Below are 6,000 nucleotides of genomic sequence, written 5' to 3' on the forward strand. Positions count from 1 at the left end.
TGGAAAGTATACATGCACGGTGTCTTTTTTTTCATCTTCCTTTCGATTTCCGTATGGAACCTATATTTGTTTGCCCGCGGTGTGTGTGTGTGTGTGTGTGTGTGTGTTTAGTACCGTAACGCTATGGGGTGGTAAAAAAATTTCTGGTAAAATTCATACAAAAATCATCCCTCTCTGAGACATTTTTACCTGCATTTTCAATAAGTGGTGCAATAAAATGCAAGCCTCGGTAATCTTCCTTTAAATATCACACGTCTTCATCTCCAGAAAGCAGCAGTGATCGCAAACTCCTCTTACTCTTTGATCCACTTTCATCTATATTTTTCTCTTATATTTTTTGTTTCGTGCTTTCAATGCTTTCATCTTTTCTTTTCCACGGACCAACTTTCCTGGGTGGCAGTTCCTCCCCGTGGCGTCCCGAAGGATTTGCAAGTGACGGAGAGAGGCTTTTAAGATAATCGCGACTTGAGTTTTCCCCTCCAGCTTCTTTTCCCTCTGTGGCTTCCCTGCGGCATCCTTCCCTAAGCCCCCCTCCCTCTCTCTCTAGTCGACTTCCTCCTCCTCCTCCTCCAGTAAAGGCCTTTGGGAGTGCATGACTCAGCAATCAGTAAGAGCAACAAAGTGTGTGTGTGTGTGTGTGTGTGTGTGTGTGTGTGTGTGTGTGTGAGGAGGAAAACATGTAAAGGAGGAGAAATGAGTCAACGAAGATAAATGAAACAATGAAGAGAGAGAGAGAGAGAGAGAGAGAGAGAGAGAGAGAGAGAGAGAGAGAGAGAACGCTGACATTTTTCGCTCATGAGGTTACTTTCTCTGCTGTCTCAAATGGCTCACGGGGCAAGACAGGCAAGATGTCTGGAATTATTCATGAGGAAATGTTGAGACGAGCGTTGTGCGTGTTGTTGATGTAGGGATGATAGTAGAAGTAGTAGTAGTAGTAGTTATAGAAGTAGTAGAAATAATAGTAGTAATAGGAATTATTGTTGTACTCAGTTTTGTTTTGATTTCTGCTTAAATCTTACACACCACACTTCATTTTTTTGTCCACTCACGCCGAATATAGGTCCACAAAAATCTGGTCGTTTCGCAACCTAAAAATTAAGTGGTAGCAATAATAATAGTAGTAGCAGCTATTTTTGTTTTCAGTTTTGTTTCGTTCTTTCCTTAAATCATACATGCGACACTGCGATTTTTGTCCACTCACGTCAAATATTAAGTCCACAAAAATCCGGTCTTTTCGCAGCCTCCATATTAAAGGCGCACCGCCGCCGGCCACCACAAAAAAAAAGGGAAGAAAAAAGCGGTTTTGACAATTCACAAAAGTATAATATTCTTTACCCCAGACATCAAAGGTTACTGAGCCGACTGTATATTTGTAATGAGGATTTCATTTGCGTTGAGAGCAGAAAATATATTATGAAGAGTAAAAAAAATGTGTATTCATTAATGCGCCATGCGCTATTCCAAGTTTATTTCATATTAAAAGCCTCCCTTGAATTATTAGCAGATTTCCCTGGAAGAACGGGAGGAAAGGTCATTACATGCAAGGATTTGTGCGTTCTTATGTCTTACTATGAATATGTTAAATATGTTTACTTCAAATGCTTTATTGTAAGCAGTTTATATGCGTGTTTTTAGCTGTCTGGCCGTATGCATTTCGGTGAATGTTTAATATAATAATATACTTTTCCTTCAGCCAAGTCCAGTGAAGGATTTTTTTGTTTGCTGGCTGGGAGATTATAGTAGTAGTAGTAATAACAACAACAATAACAGCAATAATAATGATAATAATAATAATAATAATAATAATAATAATAATAATAATAATATGAAAATAATAATGAAAGTGATAATAATAATTGCAATGTTATAATAATTTTGTTAGAATGGCTTCGTTACTACCACCACCACCACCACTACTACTACTACTACTACTACTGTCACCACCAACAGCAAGTATTACACAAAGAATTTTCACTAATAAAAAACTAAAAAGCATCACACAATCGTACATACACCAACAAATTCATCCCAAACCTCTCGAAACAAAGCCAACTGTTAAGCGGCAAACATAGAGAGGGCTTGGCATTACTGAGACAAACTGGATCCTCTTTCAAGGGGATTCTAATACCTTAAGTGCCACCGACAGGAGGATCAGGCACCGTAATTGCCACACGAAGGGGATCATAAACAAGACCTTCACAGAGTCAGAGGCAGGTGGATTTATTTGTCCCCTTTGGTGGTCGGGTTCATCCAACTATTAGTGCGCGGTCATGATGTGGGTGCTCGTATGAAGGGAAAAAGCAGTGAGGGAAGAGAAGGAAAGTACAGAAAGAGGAAGAAAGATCAAAGGTGGGATTTAAGGGAATGACGAGGGGAGAAAATTAGGTAGAAAGGAAATGGTAGAAATAAAAGAGAGAAGGGAAATAGGAGCAGGGAAGGAGAATGATAGAAAATAGAAATGAAAGTAAATTGTGTGAGAAAGAGAAAGAAAGTATAGAACGAGGAAGAATGTTCAAAAGGTGGGATTAAGGGAATGGCAAGGGAGGAAAATTACATAAAGGAAATGATAGGAATAAAAGAAGGAATGGGAACAAGAGCAGGGAAGAAGGAATGATTAAAGAGGGGAATAAATGTAAGTTGTACAGGAAATAATGTTGAAAATAAAGTTAGTGGTAAAGATAGATTGAGGGAAGGCAAATAAATGTACCTTTGTCTGTCTGTCTGCCTTTGTCTGTTTAGGGTAAGCTGTGGAGAAAATAAAGTTGAAAATGAAGTTAAACGAAAAGATAGAGAAAGGAAAGATAAAACATGTACCTTACTCTCTGTCTGTCTATTTTGTCTGCCTCTCTGTCTTTCCATCCGTCCGCCTGTGTTTAAATTCCCTCTTTAATCTCCCATAAACCTTCTCTCTTCCTTATCTTTTTCCCCGTTCCTCTATTCCTTTGATCGTTCCATTCCCCTATCCATATTATTATCTTTTTCCTTCCTTCCCTTAAATTCCATCTAATCTCCCTCCCTTGAACATTCTCTTATTTATTATTTTTTCCATCCTTATGTTTTTTTCAGACCCTACCATTTATTTTCTTTGTCTTTCCTCTTCCCTCGTCTCCCTTCCCTTCCTTTCCTTTCCCTTCCATTTCTTTTTCTTCCTTTAATTTCCAGCCTTTCACTTCCTTTCCTTTCCTTTCCTCCCCTTCCCCTCCCTTCCCTTTTCGTCCTTTCCCTTCCCTTCCTTTCTTTTCCCTTCCCTTCCTTTTCTTTTTGTTTCTTTTCTTTAATTTCCCATACTTTCTTCCTCCTCCTCCTCCTCCTCCTCCTCTTCCATCTTAATCTGCCATTCCATCAGACAGCAGGATGAAGGAAGAATATTCTAACCCGCCACGTGACGACTCTATGACACGTCAGTCTCAGAGAACGACCAGGTAGACGGACAGATTAATTGACTGGCAGGTAACGAGATGTGGAGACCCCCAGACAGACAAACAGACAGACAGACAGACGGAATGGCGGACCAGAAACGAAGCTCAGATTAAACTATCAAATCACACAACATGGACCAGGTATAGTAACTGAATGGGTTGGGGAGAGAGAGAGAGAGAGAGAGAGAGAGAGAAATAATAATCAATATATAAGAACCAAACTAAAAAAATATACCTCTCCTGCCTTTCTTCCTTCTCCCCCTCTCACTTCTTTCCTCCCCTCTCTCCCTCCCTCTCTCTCCCCAATTTGCTCTCCATCCCTCCCCCCCTCATTACTCCTTCCCTTCCTTTTTTCCCTTGTTCCTCTTTACCTCCCTTGTCTTCCCCAATTTCTCTTTCCCTTCTTCCTTCCCTTTCCTCCTTCCTTCCTTCCCCTCCTTCTTCTCCCTCCCTCTTTCCTCCTTCTCTCCCTCCCTTTCCCCCTCATCACTCCTTACCTTCCTTTTTTCTTCTCTTTCCCCTCTCCTCCATTCCTTCTCTCCCATAATTTTTCTTTCCCTTCTGCCAACTATCCCCGTATACCCTCCTTCTCTCCCCCTCCCCCATTCCTTTCCTCCTTCTCTCCCTCTCCCTCTCTCCCCTCCTTCCCCTCCCTCCTTCCCTCCGCCCCCAGGTAGGAAGGTAAGCTAATAGCACCTGATCATTTAATCACACACACTAACAGCCCGGCACAGACCAGGTAGGCGAGCCAGATGTCCCCTCTTCCGGGCACTAAAACAGACAGGCGGACGGATGGACGGACAGACAGAGGAGACAGACAGGCAGATATATAAACACAGAGTAAAGTACATATTTTTATCTTTCCTCTGTATTTTTTCCTGCAACTTTTTCATTTTCGACAGTATTTCCTTCACGACTTACTTCATTAAAGGAAAGATTGCACAGAGTAATAACGTGGATGGGATAGGAGGGTAAGGTTCAGTAATTATAAGGATGGGAAAGGGAGGAAAAGGAAGGGAAGAGAGAGGAAAGGAAAGGAAGGAAGGGAAAGGAAGGGAAAGACAAGGAAAATATATGTTGAAGGTCTGAAAATAAAAAGGAAGGATGGAATAAATAAATAAAAGAATGATTAAGGGAGATTAGAGTGTATAAGGTTCATCGCTTTTCCGTCGCATCTTGTCACAGTCACCGTCGAGGAAACTTTGGGGATATTGATAAATCGATTAAAAGTTTAGGGAAAAGTTCTGGTGATTAGCACATATTTAGCGAGTAAGCCTTTGAGAAGTTTTGCCCGCTGTAAAAAGGTGATGCAGAAGGCTGTGTCAGGGAGGGGCGCTTTAATGTTCGATACTATAAACATTTTGCTCATAATAGTTCAGTGTAGAATAATGTTTAAAATAGATAGTGAGATAGTAAGCAAGGTGTAGTATTCTATTTATTTTTTGCACAACACTTATGCTGAATGATATAATAATACTAATAATGCATTGTAGAAAAATGTTAAGATAGTAAAGATGAGATAGTTAGAAAACGATAGTAAACTAAGTGGAGTATTATATCTTTTGTAGAACACTTGTGATGAATGTTGATTATGCAGAAGTAATGATGGTGATTTATATATGAAGGACAAGAAAGGCAAGGTGGAAAAAGTTACTAAGCAGAAGTATTAATGGTGATCTATTTATGAAGGGACATGAGAGGCAGGGTGGAGAAACGTTACTAAGATTTGATAAGAGGAAAGCGTAATCTATGAAAACAGTAGGTGCTTAACATAAAATAACTTTACCTTCTTTTACTCTTCTTCTTCATATTTGAATTCGTTTGCCGTAACACAAGATAATATTCCTTCCTTAGCACTCATCAGAAACCTTTTGTGTCTCTTAATTCTTCTTTTTAAACATTAATGGCTCGCAATTCATGACTTTCCTTTCCTCTTTTAAACTCTTATTATTGAACATCTTCAATTCCTTTATTATTCTCTGTATTTGTATTCGTTTCCCCTTAAACAAATATTCCTTCATTTTGCACTCATCAGAAGCCTTTTGTGTTTTTTTTTATTTCTTTTTAACATTAATAAAGCTCTTACTTATGACTTTACTTTTTTACATCTCTATTTTTTTGCAGCAAACTTGTTTAACCTTCTTTGACTGTTTCATTATTCTTCATATTTGTATTCGTCTCTTCTTCCACAATTTTGCACTCATCAGAAACCTTTTGTGCCTCTTGATTCTTCTTTTTAACATTAATACAGCTCTCACTTTATGACTTGCCTTTTCTATTTTTTTCAATAAACTTTTTTCTTAACCATCTTTAATTGCACGCGTTCAGTCTTCTGCCTTCTCATTTCCATAACTGCAATTCTCCTAGTTTCATTTTTATTTCATACTGCCTCGGCTTACAAAAGTTATAACTGCTCTCTTCTCTTTTCACTTTCCGCCCAGCCTTCCGGAAGCCCTCCCATTCACTCCTCCTCTTCGTCTTCCTCCTACTCCTCCTCTTCTTCGTCTCTCGTTCTTCTTCTCTTTCCAATTTACTCCTCCTTTTCTTTCACTCTCCCTTTTTTTAACTTTTCCTCCTCCTC

The sequence above is a fragment of the Eriocheir sinensis genome, chromosome 33 (assembly GCF_024679095.1).
Source record: "Eriocheir sinensis breed Jianghai 21 chromosome 33, ASM2467909v1, whole genome shotgun sequence".
NCBI classification, from domain to species: Eukaryota; Metazoa; Arthropoda; class Malacostraca; order Decapoda; family Varunidae; genus Eriocheir; species Eriocheir sinensis.